Genomic DNA, 13549 nt, shown 5'->3' with positions numbered 1-13549 from the left:
CAGCGTTTTCTCTTTTGGTCCCTTTTACCACCAAAATGTCTTTGGGCTGCTTTCAAAGATTTCTTAAGACCGGTATGTCTTTTTACATCAATGTCTCCAGCGCTGCCACCATATTCTGAGATTGGGTCCTTCTGTCTTAGACTCTGGGCTTGGATCTTGGTTCTTAGACAGACTGTAGACACAGTCTGGAAGCTGCATAACACTTCTTTATTAGTACTCTATCTAAACAGATTACAGAGACACTAAGCTCTAAGGCATGATTCTCACCTTTCTCGAGTCTTAACACATGACTGACTAGGGTCAGTGGTACATCATTATTTTTGTCATACCTTAGCATTACCTATCTGTGAATCCTACTAAAGTTGGTGCATGACTGATTGGGGTCACGTCCAGCGTGTTTCACTTTGAAAGCACTGCCCTTTACACTTGCTGCTTAACCTCTTGCACCTATTGCAGGAGGATTTTGAAGCCAACAAAGCTTTCAACCTACCTGGTTTTGAAAGATACTAACCGTGGTCACGGAATGCCAATGGCAGAATATACCAAATTTCATTCTATCTGAAAAGATTTGCTGATTCTCACTGATACTTGGTTGAATGTATCACAGAATTTCATTCATTTATAATTTAGCCTATTGATTATACTGACTGAGTAATTCAAATGTCAGTTATATTACAAGGGATTTCAAAAATGTTACCAAGTCTTTGGGATAAAACTTCACTTTTCTAATATTTACTGAGAGAAAAACAGATTAATCAGGATCCTTGGAAATAGACCAAAGAAAAAAAATTAAATGGCAGTTCTAACAGGGGCTATAAAGCACTTTTAAATGGATATCATATAAAATCAGAGTTACAGCTTTGTTAAAATGACACCTTAAAGGACAGACACTTCATTCCTGTTGCTTTGCCTTCAGAGAAAATGTACCAATATAACGATGGCACTGACAATATGATATCACCATAGGGCTTTGTATTTGAATTATTTCTAGTATCTTTTGATGCAAATATCAGGCATCATCTCCATCAGCCACCCATCCTCCTGCTTGAACTTCTCTAGAGCATTATACTTGTTGCTGGTGTGTGCACTACAACCGCAATGTGTTGCCATCATGAACCAACTGAATGAAAATGAAAAACATTTCCCATGTGATAAATATTGGCAGAATCTACACATGAAACATAGACTTCTCATAATAATACACAACATCAGTAGTAGCTCTGCACATCTGGAACATTTCCATTTGCTCGTGTAACTGTGTTTAGAGGTGAGGGATGACTGCTGCGAAATGGGATTTTGTTTCCTATTGCAGCAAACACTTTTTTTATCACAGCATGAGTCTCATACAAATGCAGCTTTTCCCTTTCACCACTTGACAATGGCCTCTCTTCATAATCATTACATAGGATTACATGGAATATATGTATTCCGTTATTCTCTTTATTATTATGATTTCCCCTTGTTGTTTAGCTGACAAATTCAACACCAGCTATGAAATTGAATCATTCAGCCCTGCAAGGTGCCAGTTTCAATCCTTGGTCTTATTAACAGACCAAGTATTCTGCAATTGGTCTCAATAGGGCCAGAACGGGAAGAGCAGAAAACGTAATCAAGGTTCCTGCTTCTGTGCGACTTCTGCTGAAAATTACACTGCTGCAGTAAACATATTCCATTTCTCAAAGTGACCACTTTTATGATCTCTTTGAATTTGATTTCTAGATAGTAATTGTGCTCAATAAGGCGAGTTTTAACTGGTGAACGATGATGGTGGGCTGGACTGAGATCGATGGACTGACCTACAATACACTGGACTGGAATGGCACAAAATTACTTTGCTTCAGGTTCATTGGCCGGATTCACACTAATCCCAGAGGTGTACATAGAGTGATCCAACACAGTGCTGTTCAGTTCCTCAAGCTAAACTGATCATATACATTAGCTCAGAAGAACATTATTCTTTGAATGTAACATTGTATTATATTGTGAAAATATTGGAAAACATAAATAAACCCTCATGATTAGAGCAAACAAATGTGGTTTTACTTATTTTGGTTAAATGCAGATGCCTGCAATGTCTTAAAAACCTGTTTTATAAAGCATGTCACTGAATGTTATGCTTATAAATAATAAGAACATAAGAACTAGGAGCAGGAGTAGGCCATCTGGCTCCTCAAGCCTGCTCTGCCATTCAATAAGATCATGGCTGATCTTTTTGTGGACTCAGCTCCATTTACCCGCCCCCTCACCATAACCCTTAATTCCTTTACTGTTCAAAAATTTATCTATCCTTGCCTTAAAAACATTCAATGAGGTAGCCTCAACTGCTTCACTGAGCAAGGAATTCCACAGATTCACAACCTTTTGTGTGAAGAAGTTCCTCCTCAACTCAGTCCTTAATCTGCTCCCCCTTATTTTGAGGCCATGTCCCCTAGTTTTAGTTTCACCCCCCCATTCTTCTGAATTCCAATGAGTATAGCCCCAGTCTACTCAGTCTCTCCTCATAAGCCAACCCTCTCAACTCCGGAATCAACCTAGTGAATCTCCTCTGTACCCCCTCCAGTGCCAGTATATCCTTTCTCAAGTAAGGAGACCAAAACTGTACACAGTACTCCAGGTGTTGCCTCACCAACACCTTATACAGCTGCAACATAACCTTGCTGTTTTTAAACTCCATCCCTCTAGCAATGAAGGACAAAATTCCATTTGCCTTCTTAATTACCTGCTGCACATGCAAACCAACCTTTTGTGATTCATTTTCAAGGACACCCAAGTCACTCTGCACAACAGCATGCTGCAATTTTTTACCGTTTAAATAATAGTCCATTTTGCTGTTATTCCTACCAAAATGGATGACCTCACATTTACCAACATTGTACTCCATCTGCCAGACCCTTGCTCACTCACTTAGACTATCTATATCCCTTTGCAGACTTTGTGTCCTCTGCACACTTTGCTGTGCCACTCATCTTAGTGTCATCTGCCAACTTTGACACACTACACTTGGTCTCCAATTCCAAATCATCTATGTAAATCGTAAACAATTGCAGTCCCAACACTGATCCCTGACGCACACCACTAATCACTGATCGCCAACCAGAAAAAACCCCTTTTACACCCACTCTTTGCTTTCTGTTTGTTAACCAATCCTCTATCCATGCTAATACATTACCTGTAACACTGTGCACCTTTATCTTATGCAGCAGCCTTTGGTGCGGCACATTGTCAAATGCCTTCTGGAAATCCAGGTACACCACATCCACAGGTTCCCCATTGTCCACTGAGCACATAATGTTCTCAAAGAATTCCACCAAATTAGTCAAACATGACCTGCCCTTCATGAACCTGTGCTGCGTGTCCCCAATGGGACAGTTTATATCCAGATGTCTCGCTATTTCTTCCATGATGATAGATTCAAGCATTTTCCCTACTACAGAAGTTAAGCTAACCGGCCTATAGTTACCCACCTTTTGTCTACCTCCTTTTTTAGATGTGGTGTCACATTTGCTGTTTTCCAATGCTGTTTTCTGGGAACCACCCCAGAGTCCAGCGAATTTTGGTAAATTACCACTAGTGCATTTGCTATTTCCCCCGCCATCTCTTTTAGTACCCTGGGATGCATTCCATCAGGACCAGGAGACTTGTCTACCTTTAGCCCCATTAGCTTGCTCAACACTACCTCTTTCTTGATGATGATAGTTTCTAGGTCCTCACCTGCAGATGCCTGCAGTGTCTTAAAAATCTTCTTGTCATCAATTATTGGCGTGTTATTTGTGTCTTCCACTGTGAAAACCGACCCAAAATACCTGTTCAATCCCTCAGTCATTTCCTCATTTCCAGTTATTACATTCCCCTTCTCATCCTCTAAAGGATCAATGTTTACTTTAGCCACTCTTTTTCGTTTTATATATTTGTAGAAACTTTTGCTAACTTTTTATATTCTGTCCTAGTTTATTCTCATAATCCATCTTACTTTTCTTTATAGCTTTTTTTGTGGCTTTCTGTTGACCTTTAAAGATTTCCCAATCCTCTAGTTTCCCACTAATTTTTGCCACTTTTTCTTTCAATTTGATACCCTCCTTTATTTCATTCGATATCCATGGCTAATGAATAACCTTGGTAAAATACTGGGAGAATGTCTAACAGAGTGGAATACATTTACAAAATAATGTTTGCATTTCTAGCCTTTTGAAAAGGAAGTTATTTCAAACGGATAACATTTTAAAAATATGTAGGTATCACTTTCCCATGTACAAACTTTTCAAAGAAACCACTGGAATGAAAGACAGCAGGAGGTTTCCTGAGACATTGCATGTTCCACAATTCCAAAAATATGTTCACGTTCTCTTTAAGACAGAGAAAAAGCAATCTACCCTGTAACTGTTGCTTTTGGTAGAGTAGGTAGAGAACAAAAGGTTTGCATTTATTTTTATATGATGGGAGAGTCCTGCAGTGCTAATTAAAAAAATACATCATTCAACCATTTTAGATGCAAAATAAAGTTATTTAGCTGGCAGAAATAAAATGTTCTTTCACAAAGAACTCTGGACCGATTCAATGTCTATACCTTAGAATGACTCCTAAAAGATATAAAGAGAAAAGAAAACTATAAAAATTTGAAACCGTAAAAGATTATTGAAGAAAGAATTGTAATAAGCTATATTTATTAAGACTATAATAGAGTGTAATATCATTCATGTGTATAAAGTTAAACATGCACAGCACCTATGGTAATTACAGTAATGGTGTCCAAAAGTACTTAATTCTCAGAAAGGCACTTCCCACAAATGAAGCTAATGACCCCTGAAACAGTCTTGGTGGTGAATATTATCTCATTCTGGCAGAAGTGAACAGAGTGAATATCTCATGCCAGCACACTTGTTTCAGAAGCAGTCATTTCAGGGGATTTTGTCCTGAATGTATTAGAGTCACTGGTCTCATAAATAGGCTTAAATCATATTATGGTGCAAAGCATCCACCATTGATTGGCTTTTACAATTTTTAGCATAATAAAAAAAAGCTTTCCCTCGTCTATAAAAAGGGCTTCCGGTTTTGTGCACTCAATTGCTTTTATCACTAACTGGGTGAAATAAGGCAAAAATAAAAGTGCTCGAGATACTCTGCAGGTCTGACTGCATCTTTGGAGAGAGAAATAAGACTTGACATTTCGGGCCTGATTTTCCTGCCCTGCCCTGCTGGTTGAGTAACATAGCAGGCCGGGAAATTTAAGCAAGAAGCCAAAAACGGGAATCGTGCTGGCATCCGGCCAGGCACGATCTTCCCGGGCCATTTTATCTGACAGGCACAAGGCTGATTACAATCTTCATGAGGTCATTTAAATCTATTTAGCGAGTCCGGGACGTAATTGTCTGGACTCACTTGGATTTCTGACCTCACTGATGAAGATTCCCACCAGCGGGATGATCCCCAGTAATCAGGACCTGACATGATGGCCTCGCTGGTGGGACTGGAGGCCACTGAGGCCCCCTGGGGGAACAGGACCGGGGTCCTGGGGGGGGCAGTGCTCCTTGGGCAGTGCCAGCCAGGCACTTTGGCAGTGCCCACCGGGCACCCTGTCAGTGTCCACCAGGCATTGGACAGTTTCAAGGGACGTGGACTGAGGGGGCGGGGCCTCACTGGGAGGGGCAGATGGAGGCAGATCTAAACCAGGGGTGGGTGGGAGAGAGGAGAGGAGGGAAGGGGGAGAACTCTGCCTCGGGGTGGGGCTGATGCGAGGCTGGCGATCGGAAGCCGGGGGTGGGCATTGGGGATTACGGCCGGCCAGCAGAGGTTGGAGCCAGCCATCGGGAGGTGGGTGATGTCTGGGGGGAGGTGGGGGCATGTCAACTAATCTCCGGCAGAATAGCGCATGTCCATTGCCCTCTGAACAGTCTGATGCTAGCCTCTCGAGCAGGAGAATTCACTGGCATGAATCACGGCCTCAGTGTTGCACAAAGTGCCGAAAATTCATTTCACTAAACTCCCCCAAAAAACAGGTGGGAAAACCCTGGACATCACTGCAGAAGTTCCTCAGGGTGGTATCCTAGGCCCCAGCCATATTCAGCTGCTTCATCAATGATCTTCCTTCCAATACAATGTCAGATATGGGGATGTTCGCTGATGATTGTATAATGTTCAGACCATTTGCAACTCCTCAGATACCGAAGCAGTCTGTGTCCATAAGCAGGAAGACCCGGACAACATTCAGGACTGTGGCACCTCCCAGAGCCCCCACTGTCTCCACCTCCCCGAACCCTCAAATTCTCTGAAAGCCAGAGCCCCCACTGTCTTTCCAATCATTAATTTATATTTAAATTAAAATATCTTATAGGGGAGAAGAACAAGGGTTGTTCAATCTCAACCAGGAACTACCTAGGAACTAGATTTCCATCACTTGGGTCTATGCAATAAAATCTCATTGATAATCAAAGATTGACCACAATGGCAGTGTGTTGAAATAAACAAGTATTATGTATCCGATTAAGAAATTTTGATCTTTGGAATGGGGTGATTAATAATTCCCATTAGCTATGTTTGTAAAGTGTACCCATTACTTAGCAATTCTAATTAGTGTGCAAGAGGAGAGTGGCTACATTGTGGCTCCGATTCAGCATGTTATTATTTCTCTCCTCCAAATATTATAATTACAAAAACATACAAATGTGCAGAAAATGGCTTACAGATTGGTACACATTATAAAATCTCATCACTTACTCTTAATAGTTTTTGATAGTATGACATTCTGATGAATCAACATAGTGGTGCGGTCCTCCTCACAATGAATTTCTGCTGCCATTGCAAAAGAACCCGATAGTTTTGTTTACAAGACTGAATGTTATGATTGTATTAAAAAGGCCCTGAAAGTGGGAAAGACGTGGCTTGCTTGAGATGGCATTTTGATTAAACGTGCTTCATCAATTCCCTGGTTTATGCACTAACAGCTGCAACCAATGAACATAATGAAAATACATAACACAATAAAACATTAGCTGGGTTAAAATAACTTTTAGGAATGTCTGAATACATAGAATTGGAAAAAACAGCTGTGGCTCAGTCCCACAGTACTACTTCTGTTCCCTTGTTCACTTCTCTTGTAGGAAATAATATCTGTTCCCTGTTCAACTTGCCAATGCTGTCAGCTCCCATTTTCTTATACTATGAGCATTGATTGCCCTGTTAAGCCTACTGGCAAGTTGGTGCAAGCTGTAGATTACTTTACTGCTGGCATCAACGTGGTCCTATGATAAACAACAAAGTAGCAAGGTTGCTCATTTCAGTTTTCTATCTATCTAATGGAAGAACTTGTGATCAGTTAGCACTCCAATAATGTGAGTTATCTAAAACATTAGGCAATCAGGTACTTTGGTGTTCAAAGCCAGATACTTACCACATTTGCTATTAGGGTGACGGTTAAACACATTTCTGAAGAACATCGCTCAACTATCCATTTCAATTGTCCGACAGAATGATTAATATTCTGGGATTCAGTATCAGCATTGACGGTCTAGGGAGTTCGATGTTTTCTTAGCGGACCTGTCACTACAGAAATGTGCTTCTTGGTTGGATGAAGGTACTCTGGATATAAATCATGTGCAAAAAATGATTAAATGGGCAGAAATGTTTCCATTTTTGAACTTATGTACCAAAATGCATGTCCTTCACCCTTTGTTGAATAGAAACATTCTTCACATACTGTAGAATGGATCCCTTCTGAATGGGCACTAAACATACAATAAGAAGTCACAACTCCCTCTGTACCCATTGCATCAGTTTATTCTGACCTAGACTGCCGTAGCTATCTAAGATTCCCCACAGCCTGACTGATTTAACAATTGGCAAAGGAACATGGATAAAATTGTGATGCGTGAAAGATTCCATTTGAACAATGAAAATAATCACACCAAGTTAGTGATCATCTATTTTTTGTTTACTTTCGACATTCGCCACACAGTAACATGTCAAAGTATTACAAATTAGAGGAGGAAGGGTCCCTGAAATGGAGTTTTAACACCAGCTGACAAGATACTGCTGCCTTGGACCTGATTATTTGCAGCTTTGCGGTCCAGTGACTAATGCTTAATAAATTTATGAGGATTATGCCTGGTGCCAGCACTGCATATGTTACCAATCTGGACCTGATTGAGGTGCCCAGAAACAGCCACAGAGCAGGTGTAATGACCCTTAAACCTGTCCCCTGAGCCTCCTGCCTGTGAGCTGGGAACAATATAAAACGCAATCCTTCTTTGGCCACTGGTTTACTGTGGATTCTTTGCAAGCGAGAAAATAAACAGCGATCGATAGCTGTAATTCCGCTCTCTACATTTAATACAGAACATGGGAGGGGGTTGGTTTGACCATCTTTAAAATTTAATCAATACTGACAGATGTAGTGGCAGGAGAAGCAATTTCTGGTCTCAAAATAAATTAACATGCTAATCCCAAAGACCACCCAGTTAGGATTTCAAACAAATTAAGAATGCTCCCCCATGACGTCTCGCAACTCACTGATTCTGGGCTTAGGTTTAGGCCACCAAGATAGGAACTTTCTATAAAAGAAACTTGAATTTGCCCATTCACATAGACTGGAATAGGAAAGCATTAGCATATGTACCAGCAAATTAAGATCTCAATTTGGAACTAATTATGGGTCTACCTGGGCTTTATGAATTGACATAACAATCCAGGAGTAGAAGGATCACTAAAAGTCAATATAGCTACAATATAGCCCTGCTTTAATTCAATTTCAATCATATAATCCTAATATCCCAGTCTTAGCTTGGCACATTCTCGCCCTTGGCAAAATACTATTGTACTGTTCCACAGAAAAGATTTTCTCTCCCAAATGAGATGTCAAACCCTTCATCCCAATTAGTGTTAATCAAATCTGTAGAACATAACACATATTTCTTCCCTTTTGCCCACTGGATTATAATATTCAATATCAAGGATGGGAAGCTCTCTTTTAGGATTCCACACAGAGCAATACAATATGGAAAGTTGTTCGGCAACCTTAGCAGAAGATCTCTGGAACACCTTAAAAAGTATAGTGTTAAGCATGAAGAACACATTTCCAGAAGCAACAATTCTGGACTAACCTGCTGTAACCCTGAATGGATCAAAAAACACAATTTAAGTGTGAAGAGATGGCTGAACAAATTCAGCAAGGAGAAACATGACACAATTGGGCACAATTGTAAAACACAATAAAAAGGAGCGCAGAGACACAAAGAGAAATCCAAGAAAATAATGTAGGTGACAAAGGGAAACATAAGTTAATATTCCTGGCTACAAAGTGTTCAGGAAAGATAAGGAAGAAAGAAAATGAGGTGTGGGTAGTATTGATCAAAGAATCTATTATAACGCAGGACGGAATAATGTAGTTTGGTGGTGGGGGTAGAGAGGGGAGACTGTGGGGGAAGACTGAGTCTATTTGGTTAGAATTAATGAAGAGTAGAGAGATAAGTTATCATAATACTGGCTATTTACAATAGCAATCACGGGCAGATAAGTTATCATAATACTGGCTATTTACAATAGCAGTCACGGGCATTCAGCCTTGGATCTTCAGGTAAGCGTTCTCCAAGATGGCCTTCACGACACACGACAGCGCAGAGTCGCTGAGCAGAAACTGATAGCCAAGTTCCGCACACATGAGGACGGCCTAAACCGGGATGTTGGATTTATGTCACATTATCAGTAGCCCCCACAGCTTGCCTCCTGGACTTGCAGAATCTCACTAGCTGTTCTGTCTGGAGACAATACACATCTCTTTAACCTGTGTTTAATGCTCCCTCCACCCACATTGTCTGTACCTTTAAGACCCGGCTGGTTGTAGGGATCGCATTCTAATCAGTATTCTGTAACTTGATTTTGTGTCTCTGTGCACTGTTTGAGAGCAGATTTCCACTCCATCTGACGAAGGAGCAGCGCTCCGAAAGCTTATGGTATTTGCTACCAAATAAACCTGTTGGACTTTAACCTGGTGTTGTGAGACTTCTTACTGTATTTACAATAGGCCAGGGGTTCTTAGCCTTCTAGCCACACGTCCTGTGTTACAAAAATTCATGATGTGGAGATGCCGGCGTTGGGCTGCGGTGAACACGGTAAGAAGTCTCACAACACCAGGTTAAAGTCCAACAGGTTTATTTGGTAGCAAATACCATAAGCTTTTGGAGCACTGCTCCTTCGTCAGATGGAGTGGAAATGTGCTCTCAAACAGTGCAAACAGACAAAATCAAGTTGCAGAATACGGATTAGAATGCGAATCCTACAGCCAGCCAGGTCTTAAAGGTACAGACAATGTGGGTGAAGGGAACATTAAACACGGGTTAAAGAAATGTGTATTGTCTCCAGACAGAACAGCTAGTGAGATTCTACAAGCCCAGGAGGCAAGCTGTGGGGGTTACTGATAATGTGACATAAATCCAACATCCCGGTTTAGGCCGTCCTCATGTGTGCGGAACTTGGCTATCAGTTTCTGCTCAGCGACTCTGCGCTGTTGTGTGTCGTGAAGGCCGCCTTGGAGAACGCTTACCTGAAGATCCAAGGCTGAATGCCGGTGACTGCTGAAGTGCTCCCCCACAGGAAGAGAACAGTCTTGCCTTGTGATTGTCGAGCGGTGTTCATTCATCCGTTGTCGTAGTGTCTGCATGGTTTCCCCAATGTACCATGCCTCGGGACATCCTTTCCTGCAGCGAATCAGGTTGGCAATGTTGGCCGAGTTGCAAGAGTAGGTACCGTGTACCTGGTAGATGGTGTTCTCACGTGAGATGATGGCATCCGTGTCGATGATCCGGCACGTCTTGCAGAGGTTGCTGTGGCAGGGTTGTGTGGTGTCGTGGTCACTGTTCTCCTGAAGGCTGGGTAGTTTGCTGTGGACAATGGTCTGTTTGAGGTTGCGTGGTTGTTTGAAGGCAAGAAGTGGGGGTGTGGGGATGGCCTTGGCGAGATGTTCGTCTTCATCTCTTCCTGTGGGGGAGCACTTCAGCAGTCATGGGCATTCAGCCTTGGATCTTCAGGTAAGCGTTCTCCAAGGCGGCCTTCACGACACACGACAGCGCAGAGTCGCTGAGCAGAAACTGATAGCCAAGTTCCGCACACATGAGGACGGCCTAAACCGGGATGTTGGATTTATGTCACATTATCAGTAACCCCCACAGCTTGCCTCCTGGGCTTGTAGAATCTCACTAGCTGTTCTGTCTGGAGACAATACACATTTCTTTAACCCGTGTTTAATGTTCCCTCCACCCACATTGTCTGTACCTTTAAGACCTGGCTGGCTGTAGGATTCGCATTCTAATCAGTATTCTGCAACTTGATTTTGTCTGTTTGCACTGTTTGAGAGCACATTTCCACTCCATCTGACGAAGGAGCAGTGCTCCGAAAGCTTATGGTATTTGCTACCAAATAAACCTGTTGGACTTTAACCTGGTGTTGTGAGACTTCTTACAAAAATTCCACAGATCCCATGTACCACAGGTATTTTTTCTGTGTGAAAATTAGTTATGCAATGAAACATAAGCATATTATTGTTTCGCTTAATGCAAAATTTATTGATGTGTTCTAAGTAACAATTCTGTTGAGATGTGGACATCTGATCTCTTAAACCTACAGTAGATGGACTCTCTCTGATCCATTTACCAGATCCAAGGAGACCAATTATAGGCAAAGATAACTAGCTTCACACAGGGAAGGTTCGGGGCAAAAGCAAATTGTGGTTGAATAACTAGAATAATGGAGGAATCCCAAAGTTAGAATACCTCTGCTAAAAACCCTGAAATTGGACTGTGTACTTCCCATGTTGGTGGTGAATGAGCCTGGTAAATGGCACTGGATTTAAACATCAAGAACTGAATGTTCACTGATAATTTGGGAGCCCTTCAAACATGGTACGTCCTGATGCTGGGATTACTGATCCCATTCCCAGGCTGTCTGATTTTCTATAGTGTCTTTAAAAGGCCTGGGCTGGTTCCTGTCAATAGCCCACACTCAGCAGTGAAAAGCTGCCGAATGCCAAACTAATCCAGCTGCAAAAGAAATATGTGCAACTGGCTCCATTGCAGTGATAGACATGTCCTGCCCCTCCGCAATTTTCATCAAGTCGGGCCAGATTTTTAAAGAGTCGTGGTTCACTGCCTCTCAGAGGAGTTGTGAACCTTTGTCTGTATGAGGAGACCTTTTTAAAGATGAGTTCCAAATGTCCTCCTCATACAACTTATGCAAACTTTGGCATTCCACCCACCCCCGTTCCTCATACCAGGCTTTGGCACTCCATCCAATCCCTCTTGGCCCCTCATGCCTCCCATTGCAACTCTAGACACTCCTATGCCCACTGACCCAACTATATGCTGTATAGAACAAATGAACCTAGTAGCGACAGTAGGATGTGTAAAAAATAACTTTTAAAAAGTCATTCATTCATTCCATATGCCATATATTTTTAAAAAGTTGCTTTACTGCAAGTCAATAAGTGTGCCAATCATCCAAAGCTTTTAAAACATTGATAACAGAAACCACAAATCCTTGAAAGTAATTAGCCTTGTGAAAATAAAGAGTGTGAAATTGACAGCAGAGATCTGAAAGTCAAGAGCTGTCAAGAAAAACAGTTTTCTCCGGTTAGCAGCTGTTTCAACAAGATTATTGGGTGTCTGGCTCTCAGTCAAGCCTTATTATGTATGCCATATATATGTTTCATTCTCATTATGGGGGACAGGGGGCAACATAGCCTGGCATGGGGACATGAGGATGGGCTACGGGGAGTGTGTGGAGATAGTGAGAGGGTGTGAAGGTTTAAGGACCTTTGTGTTTTTATTGTAACAAAATCCTACAGAACCATGGATGGCAATACCCCACCTTGGCATCTAGCAGCTTCTGTGGCTTCCTCAAAACTTCTTCCTGGGTTGACTGGCCCAACTCCAATCCACACCCACCCTGTGGGAAGAAATATCCTGCCTTTTCAGATAGCATCTCCAAGACAGGTGGGCTGAGCTTGAAATCTTCCCGACTATTGCTTCCTCAAGGATGAAAATTCAGACAAGGGGCATCAAGGAGGCTATAACCATCTTTGCAATGTCGGAAACCTTTCATGGGGGTTACTGTAGCAAGATTTAGCGTCCAAGAAAGCTGGAGTCAAAGGAAGTCAATCTGGTATCCCTTATTAGCGCCCCTTGACAAGAGCTGACTAAGCAGAAACTTTGGGGTGGAATTTTCCCTTTTTATTTGGCAGAGTATGGCAGCAGATGGAAAAAACAGCGTTCTGGCGATTTTCAGCACCGTAATGTTCAGCTCATAGTTGGAAAAATGGAAGAGGCGATCCCATGATGTAAAGCTGGCGGGGCAAACTCTGATTGAGCCAGCACAACCAGCAACTTCGGTTTTCAAAGATCCATCGGCCGTTTTAAAGGATGCCCGGTACAACATTAAAGATAGAACATAACAGCCCCCTCCTCCCTCCCCAAGGAACATCGTACCCCCCCCCCCCACACAACATTCTCCCCCTACCCCCCTCAGCTAGGCGAGCAGTGCCTGGACATGACTTTCTCACCCTCCCTGA

The sequence above is a fragment of the Mustelus asterias genome, chromosome 5, assembly GCF_964213995.1.
Source record: "Mustelus asterias chromosome 5, sMusAst1.hap1.1, whole genome shotgun sequence".
NCBI classification, from domain to species: domain Eukaryota; kingdom Metazoa; phylum Chordata; class Chondrichthyes; order Carcharhiniformes; family Triakidae; genus Mustelus; species Mustelus asterias.
Note: the sequence above shows the minus strand (reverse complement) of the source record.